The 16823-nt window shown below is 34.7% G+C and overlaps 2 long non-coding RNA genes across 3 annotated transcripts; both read left to right on the forward strand.

Moving 5' to 3' along the window:
- Positions 1-677: 677 nt before the first annotated feature.
- LOC120591924 (uncharacterized) lies at positions 678-1693 on the forward strand. Its single transcript, XR_005650024.1, has 3 exons — positions 678-1002; positions 1128-1186; positions 1391-1693. It is a non-coding gene; the product is annotated as an uncharacterized LOC120591924 (long non-coding RNA).
- A 324-nt stretch (positions 1694-2017) lies between these two features.
- On the forward strand, positions 2018-14847 carry LOC120591908 (uncharacterized). 2 transcript variants are annotated; one of them, XR_005650023.1, is made up of 3 exons: positions 2018-2150; positions 12942-13092; positions 14440-14847. It is a non-coding gene; the product is annotated as an uncharacterized LOC120591908 (long non-coding RNA). The 2 variants fall into 2 exon arrangements; XR_005650021.1 differs by lacking the exon at positions 2018-2150 and adding an exon at positions 9042-9091.
- Positions 14848-16823: the final 1976 nt, after the last annotated feature.

Here is a 16823-nt window from a genome sequence, read left to right on the forward strand (position 1 = left end):
TCCTATAGGAATGGGTGATATATGGCATATGTGAAATTTTCAGAAAGGGAAAAAAGAAAATGCTTCATGTGTGACAGCAGCAAACTCCTCCCGTAATATTTATTAGAATCGGGGGACATTTTCAGAACTGTTCTTTCCCTATAACGATATGAGCCCTGAACTTTGGACTGGCAAGTACAGCATTTTCATCTGGTTAAAAAAAAAGAAAGTCCTTTTAAGTAGAAAGAAGTGACGGAGAAGTAGGGGTTCCTTTTCCTCCCTTTAGTCACAAGATCCCTTAGCAGCTCGCCTCCTTTCGGTGGAGAGGGAAACAAAACAAAGCCTCTTCCGTGCAGGGAGGAAAACGAAGAAAGCAGTTGATTCAAGTCAGCGGCTCACATGTTCCTTACCAACACGACAGAGGGTAGGGTCCTGGACCGGAAAGGGTCCGATTGCCCTTAACAGGAAGAGTAACCCACTGGAGAGCTCACGGAAGAGAACGCCACCACCGAGTTCTGCAGCGCCTGCCAGAGCGTCAGCCACCTCCCCCTCCTTCCTCTTTCCGGGAGCGGTAGCTAGGCAACCGTTGGCCTGCTGAGAGAGCGGAGACTCGGCTGCTGCCGTGGTGCCTCTGGCGGCGAACTACCAGCGCTGCAGCAACCCCGCCCCCCCCGCCCCGCACACACACACAGTTTTTACCTTCCCCTCTCTCCACCCCCTTTGCCTCCGCCCAACCCTCCGCCACTTCGGCTCCTCCCTCTTCTTCTCTCTCTCCCTCTCCTTCCTCCTCCGCCTCCTCAGCTCTAGGGCTAGAATATCTATGGGTCGAAACGTGATGCGATGAATCCGAGAGAGACCGAAACTGGGACGAGGAGTACGGCGGAAGCGGCGGGACTACTGGGCATGGGGGCTTCACCACAATAGAGGCAGCGCCCCCACCCGCCGTCGCCAGCCCCTCCGGATCGGAGCCCCCAAATCCCCTCGAGAAAAGGATGGCGGCGGCACCTACCCAGATCGAAGCCGGTGGGTAGCTGTGTCCGGGGGCCAAAGGGATGGGGGCTTAGCACGACGGCTGTCAGTTTTTTTTGAAAAAGCTTCTATTTCTCTTCTTTGCCTCCCTCTCAACCTCTTTCCCCCCTCTTCTTCAGAGCTGTATTACCTGATCGCTAGATTCTTGCAGTCCGGACCCTGCAACAAATCCGCTCAGGTGAGAGGGAGAAGGATATCTTGGGAGTCTTGGGGAATGGTTCCGAAGGGGAAATCGAGGCAGCGGGGTGTGCGGTTCTGCTGAGGGTGAGGGAATGGCCGGCCTTGACTAGTACTACCGTCAGCGGCTGGGTTCGAAGTGGGAAGGGAGGAATGGATTGATGGCCTGAGCTGCTCCTCATATCCGTGTTTCCCTTTTGCTCAGGTGCTAGTTCAAGAGCTCGAGGAGCATCAGGTACGGAACCCCTTCGGGAAAAGGTGGGGAGGGTTAGGGTGAGTCTGAAGGAAGGGAAGGACAGTCAGAGGGTAGGGCAGGGGCCAGAAAGGAGGCTTGGATCTGGGCACTCAAAGCCGTGGTCACAGGGATGAACCCTCAAAAGGGGCGGATGTCACTGGGGTCTCAACTCGACCCCCGTCTTTATGCCTGTGGGAGGCGTTTTTTCAAGATTTCCTTCTCTTCGGTCTCCCTCCCCCCTCCCCCCCTACACACATACACTACTCGTCTAGCTCTGGGAGGCAACCACAGCACAGCAGCCCAGCAGCTATCAGACCAGAGAGAGAGAAGCCAAAGACGCCCTAAGGGTCGAGGACAGGACCCAGGCCAGATTGATTGATGGGGAGGCAGGAGAAAACTTGAAGCCTTTGTATCACCCCCCACTTCTTTTCTCCGACCCCAGCCCAGTTCACGCCACCATAACAGACACTGGGAGGAAAAGAGCCTCAGAAGAAGCTTCGAGGATCTAATGAGTGAATGGATTTTATTTCAACTTATCCCCACCCCTTTCTTTGACTTCCTCCCCACCTTGTTCCTAATAGCCCAGGAAGCCCTTCAGCCTACGAGGCTCCAGAGCTCACTGCTGAGCTGAGCTGAAGAACGACTGCCCCTTCCCCCCTCGCGAGTCGGCGAAAGGGTACCTTGCCCTCCCCCTGGCCTCGCTTGATTCCACCCGAAAACTTTGAGGAATGTGAGTTGTTATCGGAGATGCCGTATTGTGGATTATGAATATGTTAGAAACATAGGGAAAGGCCCATTGTAGGGGGAAAAGAGAGAGAAACCAGGGGGTTATCTTGGGGCACGTACCAACGACTGACGCTGGCCAATGACAGCATTGATAACAGCCTGGAGTTCCGGATTAGTGGAAGAAAACTGGTTTCTGGTTGGTCCTGGCTTGAAATACGGGAACTGAGGCCAGAATCTGTCTTTTTTGGGGGTGGGGATGAGGGAGGGGGCTCAGGAGGGGAGTCGAAGGATCGAATTTGGGAAAAGGGACACAATTAAAAATAGGGAGCATCGAGCGAATTCCAAAATTTGCTGAGTACTGAATGAATTTGAGTACTGAATAAAAACATAATGGTTGTCTATTCTCAGATTTTAGAAAATAGCTCATCAAATCATTATTAAATCGTATTTGTGCACATACGTTTTCACAACTATGGATTATGACCTTTTTGAGAATTGATGAAACACGATTTGGGGTTTACAAGGAGACAAGAATGGTCATATTTTAAAATAGAATATACTTTAGTAAAGGACCAAAGGCGTTAGATTGACTGTGTTGTTTCTCCTACAAATATAATTTACAGTGTAAATGTATCTTCTGTTTAGCGTTGACACGCACAAAAAGATGATCCTTTTTATTTTGGTGAGGATGTTCGCTTGTGTTAGCCACTGGCACAGTGAATTGGAAGGAAGTGAAAAAAGAAAGGGGTGATGTTATTAAAATCTAAATTGAGCTATATTCTAAAAAGATCCAAATGGAGAAAAATCGGACAAAGTTAAAAAGAAACTTGGAGGATATGGTAGACTAAATATAAATAAAATGATTTAAAATTTGCTTGCAATAAGACAGTATTTAAATTGCTTTGGTGTTCATTTGATATTTCTCTTTGTATTAAATTACAATAATGAGCCCACGTTCATTATTACCAAATCTATTTTATTTTTTTGCAAATCACAGAAAATGGTATAATGATTGTGATAAGTATAAACTCCACCATCTGTACTATTAATGGTAAAGAATTCTCAGGTGGATAAATTATTCCTGAAAAACTGTGTGTATTATCAGTTTGATTAGTAGTTAGGCTTTTTGTTTAACTTAAGTTCAGCCAAAAAAAGGGCAAAAACAGCAGTGCCTACCAATATATGTTTTAACACTTTATGACTAATGTGGTTTTGAAGATAGAGTTTTATACTGAGGTGTATTGAAAATGTTTTCGTTTACCTTAGTCTGTAATGGACCATTTTAAGCAAGTAGCAAAAGAAGACTTAAAAGGAAAAAGCTTTTTAAACATTAACTCAACAGTGATGAAATGTAAATGAACACCAAAATAATTAAATATACAGTTTCCAACCACACACATACAAAAACAAAACAAAACCCAGCTTCCTAGACTTCCTTATATTGTAAAGGCATATTTTTAAGTAATTGTAAGGTATATCCACTTCATGCTTTATATTTTCTTAACATTTATACATATGCTTATCTGTATTTGACTAGTCATTGTTATGTTATTGGTAAGAAAAGATTCAGTTGCTATGTTTAGAACCTAACTTCCATTTGAGTTACTCCCAGTTTTTCTCTAATTAATCTATGCATAGTTAAGTAGTCATTCTGCTTTTTCCTTTCTTATTTTTTTGAGTTATTTTTCTGGGCTATATTCCTAAAATGTAGTTATCAGGTCAAAGCGTCTCATTATTTTATAGGCTCTTGTCATATACTGTAAATTTGCTTTCCAGAAGATTGTACTAATTTATAGTGTTACCATCTAGGTATTTAAGGTGAGTTTTTAAAAAAATATTTTTTATATCTTTTGGTAGCTTTAATTGGTGAAAATAGTCCCTTAGTTGATTTACTAAGCTATATTCCCCATTGTTAAACTTTAACCAGTTATTTTTTTAATTGTTGTTAATCCATCTGTAGATCCATACATATACTTGATTTTCACCTTTATCTTTTTAAAAAAAAAATCGTATTGGGGTGACATTTGTTAATCAAATTATATAGGTTTCGAGTGTACAATTCTATCATGCATCATCTTTTGCCTTTATCTTTTTAATTTGTTTTTATATATTTTTATTTTATATACACAGAATTTCTTCTATTGTTTGACATTATCTATAGATTGTCTTGTTTTTAATTTAATTTTTATGTAGTACACTTAGGTTTTTATTTTTCTAGACTTAGGGATATTATCTACCTATAGATTTCTTTGTAAGAGAAGAGGGAACAGGGCTGAGTGAGAATATGAACAGAAGGAAAAGAAGTGTAGTAGCTGAGAACGTAGCGGGCAGCTTTAGATTGATTCTAGATTCAGCAGTTGTGTTGTTGATTAAAATTATTATACATCTGACCTCTGATTTTGAGTGGCTTCATTGTGGAAGAGATGTATTTTTTTCCTTGTATGCATTTTTTAAAGTGCTATTAGAACAATGGATTTATACAGTGTGATCTTTGATTTAGCCACATGTTTTGGATTGAAATTTAGGGCAAGGTATTAATAAATAGTATAATCTTATATGTATGTATAGTATCAATAAGTAGTATAGTCTGATATGTTAAATATAACAACACTTCAAACAAGATGTACTAGGGTATAAAAAGGAAATACTACAAATTCATAATGAAGAAGTAAAGGACTATAAACAAAGATATCGAAATACTGAATTGGAGTTGCACAGCCATGTATACTACTATTTTAGAAAAAAATTTTTGCCTTAAATCTCCATATGTATGTATGGTTTCACTTGAATTATCTGTACAGCTTAACTTGATTTATCCAGAAGAATATTAAGATAAGTTGATAACTACTGTTCCTATTACATATTCTAGATATTCCCCCCTTAAATCTTATTTAATGTTTTATTTAAAAATTGGAATGTAAGGCAAGGTGCTTTTTTTGTTAAAGCTACTTGCAGGCAAATACTGACATAGAGAGATCTGAAGTGCCTTTAAAATAACGTCTGTACATGAAATGTCAGTTTATGTTGAACTGTAAAGTTTTTTAATGTGGCATTCAAAATAAAACATTCTAAATTAATGTTCAGAATTTTAAGTAATGATATTGGGAGAATTTGAAGTCATGAGGATTGTTTCTGAAGTTTGTTCTGGGACTTTTTCTTTATATCTGCTTGACTTATGTATAACATAATAGATTTTCTTCTTACAATTTATCTTAAGGTAGATCATTTAAATAATTACATATGTCCTTTCATTTGTGGGACCTTGTTGAATTATTGGCTATTTATTGCTTCCTCTTTGGAGCTTTATCAGGGATAACAAACTTAGGAATGGGGGGGTGCGATTGTGTTTAAATGAACAGTTTTTGTAAATATAAACATTTTATGGTGAAGTGGTGACTTGGAAACTTTTTACAAAGGCTCCTTTTAAGATTTTTGAATCATTTTAAGGGGACTTCTATTCTAATACTGAACCAGAGGCATAATTATCTTTAGCTGTGATATATATTTTTACATTTATTCAGCATTTTTCATCCATAGAATTGAAAGTACTAATTAATGCTTATGGTTGGAGTGACAAAAGATTGTTTTCATTTTACCTTATGTATAAGAGACTTGAAGCAATTTTATGCTCTTAAAAAACTTCTATCAAAATTGTATGTTCACTATTATCTTTAAAGAGAACACATACATCTCTGATATGTGTTGTTATTACAGCTTCCATCTGCATATAACATATTCAAATTTAAAAGTGTTTTCACATTATCTCATTTGATTCTCACCAACTACTTTAAGTTAAAGCACTGCATTTGAATTCCAGACATACCTGTATTTTTTTCTTACCTTACCCAGCTCTTGTTACTAGAAATAGCTTAAATTGTTAGAACTGTAGAATAATCTTTGAGTGCTGGTAGCATAGTTATTGCATCTCTCAGAGTGGAAGCAATTTAAGCATGTATGATTTATTAACTGCTGTGTGGACACACAGCCATAGTTAGGAAGAACAGAATGCATCTTGGGAAACCAGAAAGTATGTGCTGCTCAACCCCTATGTGGATAAAATGCTAACTGATAGGTATTCTGGCGGAGAGCAATTAGTGTTTGGAAACTAGTATTATTCACTACTGATTTGCTTGAGCCACATGTTCATTCTTGCTTTTTGTAATATTTTGGCTTTAACTATTTGTATTCTTCTTTGGTCCCTTTTTTCCCCACACTCGGGCTCTAGGAACATACTTTGGATGATTAAAATCCTTTTGGAGATTTATCATTAGTCCTAGGAAAACTGGGATCAGTACAAATGAGGTGGTATTAAGAAAGTGAAGAGAGCTGCTGTTAGGGAGTAAGTATTTGAATTGTGTAAAGTTCCCTTATAAAATTTTGTCCCGAAAGCACATTTGTCAAATTTGAAATTAGTTTAGTTTGTGTGTTTTTGTTCCTGTTTTACTGATGTTGATTATTGATTAATTAATAAATAATTTTTGGTAAGGAGCAAAATAGTAATTTAAAGGCAATTTAATGTTTGTGTCACATTTTAGAGATGCCCTTTTTTGACATTTCTCACATAACATTTTGTGGGTAGTTTGAAAAGACTGTAAGATTTATTCTGGAAGATAGTCTTTACTTGCTGAGTGACCCTGTGCAAGTTACTTAACCTCTCAGGGATTTAGTTTCCTTATTTATAAAATAAAAACCTATACCTGTTTTACAAGATCGTCTTATGAACCAAATGAGTTAAATATGAAAGAATGCATTTTGTTAATTGAAAACACTGTGCAAATGCATCGATTACTAAATTTAAAGAAGACAGAGGTTTGCAAATATATTCTCCCATTTTGATAGTTGCCTCTTGGTCTTGTTGATGGTTCCTTTTGCTGTGCAGAAGCTTTTTAGTTTGAATGATCCCTTTCATTTATTTTTACTTTGACTTAGACAAAGATGTACATATATACAATGGAATACTGCTTAGCCATAAGATGAAATACTGCCATTTGCAACAGCATGGATGGACCTCGATTATCATGTTAAGTCAGACAGAAAAAGTTGAGAACCACATGATTTTACTCATATGTGGGATATAAAATTGAAAGCAACACACAAACATAACAGAGACTCATGGACAGGGACAGTGGATTAGTGATTACCAGAGGGAGGCGGGGAAGGAGGAGGTAAATAGGGGTAAAGGGGGCCAAATATTGGGTGATGGAAGAAAATTAACTTTGGGTGGTGAGCACACAATGCAATGTACATATGACATATTATTGAACTGTACACTTGAAACCTATTTGATTTTATTAACCAATGTCACCCCAATAATTTTAATAAAAAAAATAAGACGGAGGTCAAATGGCTAGCATGGAAATCTGGAGAACTATGACACCAGAGTTTATATTTTTTTAGCTAGGTAATTATTACCACTTGATATTTTCCTAATATTTGTATAAGGTAAGGTACATATAAAACAGTACCATTAAAAAAAGTGTTTCAAAAGTGAGTGTCAGAATTGAACTCCTAATGAGTGTTTTGAAGTGCATCTGTTAAACAAGACATCATCATTATATTAAAAGATACTTAGTGTTATTTGCATTTTTATGGATTACGGGAAAGTAATTCCATATGATATTGGTGTAGTATTCACTTTTTTAAAAGTGGGAAGTGTGTCTTTCCATTGTCTTATTGCAGGAATCCTCAATCCTTTTGATTAATCTTTTCTTATCCTGAAGTTATTTTCTATATATTATTGATAATTAATTCCTCATATTTTAAATTACATTGTTGAAGATGTTTTCTCATACTCTTTAGTATCTACTATGGTGCTTTATAATTAGCTGGTCATCAGTTATTATTTGTTAAATTTTCTTAACTTTTGTTAGAAGCATTTCATGATACATACTTTTAAGGCTTATTTAATCTGCCAGCTGGTACTGAATTCTTTAATTGGACCTTTCTTTACTGAGAAACTTCTAGAATGTGGATGGGTCCTTTGTCTTTGTTTTGATATTATCTGTTCTCAAGTTTATAGTACCTGTACAGTGCTTTTTTGAGTCATTATAACCCAGAGAATATTTGAGCTTAGGTAGATTGCTCTGCAGGTCTCATTCTTGAGGATATCTCAAAACTAATAAAAATAAAAAAGGAATGCTATGAATAATGATTAACATTTTTAAAAGAAAGTGTTAAGAAGTCTTAATACTTTTGTAGCCCACCATGCTAACCAATGGTATCACTACAATTTAAGACCTACCTGTTTTCTTTGCCTTTATGCCCACCCCCCCTTCAAATTCTGTGAACATTAAAACTCAACACTTAGAAATGCAGATATTTATATTTTACCAAAAAGTATCAAGAGGAAAATATTAATTTTTAATGTTTTCTTCCAGTCTTGTTTTTTATGTTACAAGTACATGTTTTTCCTTCAAAATCAGATGATACTCTGGAGAGAGTTTTTTATTGTACAACATTGTGGAGGAACATCTTAAATACTGAGGAGATAGTATGAGCTCCATCACTATGCAGGCTGCATTTACTGGGTAGGGGTGCCTTTCTCTTTTCCTGGAAAGCCCTCAGTTCCCTTTGTCTGTCTTGTGCATTTTTACTTAGCCTTCAAGTGTAAAATTGGACATGAGCTAAGTCCCCCCACCATGCTTTAGGTAGTGGGCTTCTTTGCTTCCTTAGTTCTCTGTGCTAACCTCTGGGCACTTGTAGCTTTGATTTGTTTCTATTTACTAGTTTTGTTTCCCCTACTGGGCCAGTGGATTCCCTTAGGGCAGCAGCGTAATCTTCTTTCCATTGCATCTCCCTATACTTTACATAACTGAAGAATGAGTGCATGAGTAAAGGATTTTGTTTGTTTTTACCAAATCATATGAGGTGGTTATCATTACTCCCTGTTTTACAGATAAGGAAGCTCAGGCCCAGAGAGACTGAATAACTTTGCTGGCCACATAGGTAGGAACTGGGGATGCTGGAATAATTCAAATCTTAAGTCCTTTTTACTATACCACACTTCCAGAAGGAGTAACAGCTAGTAAATTTTAGAGCCCGAATAATCCAAGCTCTCAGACTTCCAAGTTCCGTGCTAGTGCACTTATATTGATATATTTAAAGCTTTGATGTGTTTTTCAAGATCTGTTTCGTTTTCTGTCCCTAAATATATATTAAAAAAATGCAACTAATTTTTTGCATGTGCTTCTTCTATCCCCCACCCCCCAAAATTACGATCTCAGATAACGTTGCATTTTATTTCTTCAGCATATGGTCCCAGTTTGATTCTTCATTTTACCTTTGTAGTCATGATCTTAGTTAGAAAATAAAACATATAAACAATTTTGTTTTATTCGTTTTCTTTAGAGTCTCTTGTCTGATTCTGTTATTTCTAAAAGCCAAGATAAAAACGATACCATTACAGTCTGAAAATTAGTATTTCAAATGTAGCTTTTGGTGCAGGCCTGGCCCCCTGGTATTAGGTAGGTAACTTTTGCATTTTATTCAGTACCCAGCTGGATTCCTTTTTATTAAGTATGACGAGCACAATTATCTTAGTGAACTCTCTTGTCCTCTCACTAGTTGTAATGATTCTGAAGTGTGGTAATTCAGTTATTAGATTTGCTCTTTAGGTCAGCCAATCTTCTATCAAGAAGGTATATAACATAGGCTTCATTTAATTTCTTTCAGTTTATCGAAATGTATAGTTTTAATTTTTACAATCTTTGTGTTAATTATTTTCATAATTTTTCAACTGCCTTAATAGGACAGTAATAGAGCAGTGAGCAGGGAGACCAGAACCCTCCTGTCCATTCATTGTAACTGTTGGGTTTCACTTCTATGGATCTGTTTTTCCTACTATAAGAAGTGGAATTAGGTTGGCTATGTATGAGGATCCTTCCAAGAGTTATAATTTAACTCTTTGGAATGGTTTTACAGAATAATACAGAAGTTTGTATTATACTCTTGAACTTTGTTTTTGGAGAATGCTTTTCTTCTCAAGGAGCTTGCTGTGTTACTTGTTAGCCATTATATTCCAGAGAAAGAAATGTGGTTAAATAACTGAAATTGGAATATTTGAGGTATAATCAAAAAGAGTGGCTTATAGTATTAAACCATGAATTTCATAGATTATTTTAATGTTTTCTTTTAATATTACTAATAACATTAATATATTATTATATCCCTACTAATTCTAATATAGAACTTTTAAAAACTTTAAAAAGTAATTACTGAGGATAGTTAAGAGTTCTTATGCCTAAAAAGATCACCTTGAAAAAATTGCAGCTTTAATCAAAGCAAATGAATTAAAGTTAATGTTAACTATCACTTATAAGTCCTGAAGTTTGATTTAGAAGGAACTATTATTGAAAGAATTGTGCTAATATAGTCTGGAAGCTTGCTAATGTTTAAAGGAGAAGCCAACAGATTCAGACTCAAAAGTCTTGTTATTGCCATTGTGTTGAAAGAATCTGTTTCTCTAGTACTGCTTTATAATCAAATTTTTGTTGATTTTAGAAGAATGGACTTTTTGAATGGGACCACTTAGAAACTGAGCAGTTTTCTATTTTTATAGGGTGAAACTCAAACTTGTGACATTTACATAATAGTTTATAATACAGATCTTCAAGGGGGAGCATTTGGGAATAGATGAGCTTTGTTTTAGTTGTTTAATTAATGATTATATGTTTTTAAGTTACTGCTGAGGAATTAATAAAAATTTTGTGTAACAGAAAACCAAACATCATTGTTTCTATAAAATGAAGTAGCCAGAAAGCTTAAGATGTCATTTCGATATAAATCTGACAGATTTTCTATAAAAGAGTAATTCTTCAAATTCATGTTAAAGAACTCCCACCTTCTGAATTATATATTGCTATATATATTGCAATTTCTAGAGTCAGAGTTTTGAAACAAATGAATAACTCTTGAGATGATACGGGATAAAGAAAAGGAAATTCATTTAAAAAACAAGAAAATGTCATTAAAGACATCAGCTACCATTCTACGTAAAGCCTTAATATAGCAATTACTTGATGAAAAGTGATGGCTGATAGCAGAAGCCTAGTTTATCCAAGACAGTGTTGGAGAGACAGGCATAAGTTATTTTAGATGTTAATATGCAGTATTTTAAAACTTTTTTCTTTGAGATATATTTTTAGAGATACTATGTTTGCACGTAGGCATATTGAAGAAATGCCCTAATGTGGAGAGAATGAATTACAAACTAGGATTTTAGGATATCAGTGTCTAGATAACAAGAAATGATTTTTAGATTGAATTATCAGCTGCTTCGACTTTAATATAACCTGTATATTTTACTAAAATGTAGTTCCATGTAGTTATTTGTTTAGAAAACAAAACTAGAGATGTGAGAAATACATGAAAGAATTTGCTTGATTCTTTGTCCCAATCAGAAGCTAAACCTTGTAGATGCAAATTTAAAATAATCAGGTTAAGTTGCATTAGTTGCTGAACATCATGACATTTGCCCAGGCCCCAGTTATTTTGGCAGATTGAATTTGTTTTTTGCAGGGACTTACAATAATAATTGGTAGGAAATGATTTTTAAAAATCACAATAGAATCAATTATTTCTAGAATTCCGAATACATGTTGGATTATAGATCTTTGACCTGTGTTTTCTAAAAGGCATCCTGATATGAGAATCTAGGATTTTTCCTTTATGAATTCATATGTTATTGCTTATAGATAGACTTTACTTTGGTTTTATTCTTTCATTGATTCAGTGAATAAATATTTATTGAGAACGCGTAATCTCTTCTCATGGTGATCATTAGGTATGATTTACAAAATTATGTTTTTGTGTGTTATTGTTATTGATCTGGTGGGTAATATATTGGTGTGTGTCCTATGTGATGGTAGACATATACATATTTATGTTTATATTTCTGTCTGTCTATCCATCCATCTGTCCATCCATCTATAACTGTAGCACTTATAAAAATTGGAGTTGTAGCCAGAAGTAGATTTCAGGACCTTATGTCAAGATGAAAATATAGATGTCCGTTTTAATCTAAGGATTTTTAATATTCTAGTTTTCTCTGTTTACTGTTTTAGTAATTAAGTATTTATGAAGTAAATCAGGGATTGAACATTAGCTTAGATAAAAAATGAAAAAGTTTTGTTTCACTGTCCCAACCCTATCTACACATATTAACCATGTTCAGAAATTTACTTGTGTGTTTTAAAAAACAATGTCGCAATGAATTTTGAGCACACAACATAGTTGTTTAGAACATGGTATTTGTAAAATCATTAATTTGATGTTCTTTTGGAAACTAGTTTGTTTTAAGAAAAACAGTTCTACTTTATTAAACAAGTATGTCCTGTTAATCCTAAGGGATTTAGATAAGAGTTTCGTGCAAGTTATACCTTTGGTTTTTATTCTTATGATTTATATAGAATCTAGATCCTCTGATTCTTGATCAGTTCATTACTACTGAATAAACAAGTACTAATAGAGTTTTCCCATCATCTTTGTGCTGCTTTGATTTTAGTCATGCTCACTTTTGCTGTTTTCTAGCGCTTATTTCATAAGATTAACAACCAAGCAAATGATTTATTTAATCAAGGAAGTAAGAAAGCCATGTTCTTTAATATTATATCATTTAAATATGCTCAATTTTTATAGCTCTTTCTTAAATTTGGTTGACATATTAAATATTTAAAATGTTATTTTGCTGATTACTTATTTTAAAATTGTACTTTGCTGCATGATGGGACAGTTTGGTAATGGAGTAGATTAATGTTCTTAAACCAAATTTGTTTCCTGTGTTTATTTATATTTTTAGGTGGCAGCCAATGCACACATTCCTCCAGACTACCTCCTTAAAATTTGTGAGCGGATTGGTCCCTTACTAGATAAGGAGATCCCTCAGAGTGTTCCTGGGGTACAGACATTATTAGGTGTTGGTCGGCAGTCTCTGTTACGAGATGCCAAAGGTAAGATTTTCACAGTTTTTAGAGGAAGAAGTGGAGAGCAGCATTATTTCTATGTTAAGTAAGAGTTCCCTTGCTTTTCTAAATAGTAATTTTCTTCTAGTGTTTCTTATTTTGCCAATATTGTTTTTATTTTCTTAGTGTACAAGTAAAATTTTACAGGCCTAAAAGGAGCCCTTTTCTGTAAAACAGTGAATATCACAGAGATAAAAAAATATAAAATCTATGCAATCCTGTGGAATAGAGATCTCAAAAGATCACTGCTCTGATTACTACAGTATAAATGCTTAGACTATTTTTATTACATTTTAATGTTCTTAATCTTTGTGAGTCTCAATATTGTCCTAATCACATAGAATATTTTAAAAACAAGTAAAAGAAAATTATGATATGTAAAATTTTTATAATTGAAAATATTTGAACAAAACTATCAACCTATCAGTGACTATTCAATAATAGGTTTTCAGTCTTTTACAGATTTTCCTCAACGTTTTACATGGAACCCCAATAAGTAAAATATATAAAATAGTATTTTATGAACATAAAAATGTGAATTAAGCATTAAGGATATCACTTAGTGTGATAAATACATCAGGTCTAGCAACCAATTTATTTCTATGTTTTATTAGCATATACTTTAAAAAAATCCTAATTCACAAAAATAGTTAACATAAATGATACCGATGTTTAAACATCTTATTTTATAACTTAAGCAATTATTCAATTCTGTTAATTTGGAAGCTTTTAAGAGAGTAGTCGAATATTTTTGTTTGAAAATTGAATTATTAGGTATATTTCATATGTGCTTGAATCTTTAGACATAAATATAAAAGGCAAAAAGCATAACTATTTGTAGTTAGTATATGCAGTGTTGTTACCCGTTAGGGCACAACTGGCAGGCACTGCATAACATAAGCATGCACTAAGAATAAGTGTTTCCGAGTTTTATCTGGCATACTTACATATAGTTGTATCCTTACTTAAATAGTTTTATATAAGTAGACATGTATAAGCCTAAGTATCAAGAAGGACCAATGTAAACTTAAAACCGTGTTAATCCATGACATATTTATATAAGATTCAAATATATGTATAATAAAAACTTTAGTTCTAGATCAGCCCAGAAATAAAATATCCTGATATTAAGATATTGGTGTTTACCAGTCATGATATATGTAGTTTATAACATGTGTAAACATATGCATGTTATTGTTCACTGTGGTTTTAGTAGTTAAAAAGGTATTTCAACAAGTGAATTGAATACAGACATTTGCCTCTGAGATCCAGTTAAAAAACAAAAAGCAAAAAGCTGTTCTGCTCCTTGACTAACTTTTGAATCTTTTTATATAGACTGTAAGAGTACACTATGGAATGGGTCTGCTTTTGCCGCTTTACATAGAGGCAGACCTCCAGAACTACCTGTAAATTATGTGAAACCTCCAAATGTGGGTGAGTAATGTTCATATGAGTTATAAACATATTCTTGATTTGTTTCTTCCTGAACTCATTATAAAGACAAAAAATAGGTATGAGAATTAAATTTGAAGTATAAACAAACTGCTTTCATTCTTGAGTTTTAATATGGGTCCAGATGTTTTAAAGCATTTTCACTTAAATAGAATCATGGTTTTGTAAAAGGTGAACTCGATTTCATTTCCTGCCTTCATGTCTGCCTGCCTTCCTCCTTTTTTTTCCCTTTCCTTTCCTTTCCTTTCCTTTTCCTTTTCCTTTTCCTTTCCTTTCCTTCTCCTCCTCCTCCTCCTCTTTTTCCTTTTCCTTTTCCTTTTCCTTTTCCTTTTCCTTTTCCTTTTCCTTTTCCTTTTCCTTTCCTTCCTTCTTAGCAGGAACATTTTCTTTTTTATATGCTACAGGTGTTTTCAATGATGTGGATGCCTATTTACATATCTATGCCCTGAGCTCAAAGACTTTTACAGGGATCTATGTAAAGATAGCTTTCAGAAGGAAACAAAAAAGTAAATTCTGCTTATATGTGCTTGCCAAACTTATAATAATGTTATAAATTTTATATCTTTATTAAAACAAAAAAAAATCACTTTTCCCACTTCTAGTTTACTGAAATGCGCATGTCCCACTTAGATTATTCCTGGGACATCTCTGGCAACTACTATGAAGAAATACTAGTAGTGGTTCCCAATGAGATCTAGCCATGGAACCATTTATACTAAAGTTAACTCTTACAAAGTGTGCAGAACCAAGCAGCTAGATGAGTAACTGCCACTCTGCTTCCCTATTTTCTCACTCTTTTAAAAATTATTTTATATAATGCCTAGGGAATATATCTTAAATTCAAATCAGAAAATAAGAACACTTCTTTTTTACAGGAAACTTATAGAACTTATTTACCCCAAGAAATTAAGTAAATTTAGGCTAGAAATAATTTTAAAAGGTATTTAGAAAAATTATTGATAAAGATTCATAAGAGTTATTAAGGTAAATTAGATACTTTGATGTATATTGCTAACAATACTCTTCCATAGCCAGGATATTATTGGGAAAAGTAGATTACTGAATTGGGTCTAATTGGACATGGCATTTTAAATGTTTTCCCTCATTTTCAGAGGCAGTTTGTTTACATTCCAGAATTTTCCAGTATTCATTTACTTTTCCCTTAAGTATTTATTCATAATCTGTTTACTGAATTTAATTGAGATAGCTTTTATTATTTATGCATTTTTTATGTTCAAAAGATATGTTTTTAGCCATAGTATCAACATTATTTGTAATACTTTATACTTCCTTCAGTGGTCACATATGAAGTGCTGAAGAGCAGCCTCTAGTCTAGAGTATTAGGCTTTCTGTGTTTTTTTTTTTCTTCTCTTTTTAACAGTTCTTTTAACTACTCATATGTATTCAAATTTCTGCTGGTTTTACATTCTGACTTAGATCACTTTGTTACTCTTATAGCAATTGCTAAGGAATTTTAATGTCCCTGGCATTGATGCTTTCACGATCTTAAATCTGCCATGTAATCTGGGGAGGAGCTGTTACAATTGAGATAATTCAGTCAAGATATATAATACAGTTGTAATAAAGTTGTCCCCCCTTATCCACAGGGGATATGTTCTAAGACACCCAGTGGATGCCTGAAACTACAGATAGTATTGACCCTATATAGATACTGTGTTTTTTCCTATACATACCTTTTCAATTAAAGGAAGATCTTTATGGTTTCTATTTGGCATATCAGAATTGCCAGCATCACTACTCTTGTGCTTTAGGACCATTATTAAATAAAATAAAGGTTACTTGAACACGAGCACTGTGATACCTTGACAGTCGATCTGATAACCAAGGCAACTCCTAAATGACGAAAGGGCGGGGAGTGTATACAGTGTGAATACACTGGACAAAGCAATGATTCACAATCCAGGCAGGATGAAGCAGGATGGCACGAGATTTTATCACACTGCTCAGAACAGTATGCAATTTAAAACTTATGAATTGTTCATTTCTGGAATTTTCCATTCAGTATTTTCAGACTGTGGTTGACTATGAGTAACTGAAACTGTGGATAAGGGGGGACTACTGTATATACTAATCAAGATCCTTAAGTGTAGGATATTTAGAATGCAGAACCTGATAAAAACTCAGAAGAGTTGACTAGAAAAGTAAGCTAGAAGAATATGAAATCTTTTTAAATTTTGATTTGAGACAGTTTTCTCATTGTGGGGTACAGTTCCCCAGTTACTTTAAAATCAATTAGTTTCATAGTT

Source organism: Pteropus medius, unplaced genomic scaffold, assembly GCF_902729225.1.
Source record: "Pteropus medius unplaced genomic scaffold, Ma_sr-lr_union100, whole genome shotgun sequence".
Lineage (NCBI taxonomy): Eukaryota > Metazoa > Chordata > Mammalia > Chiroptera > Pteropodidae > Pteropus > Pteropus medius.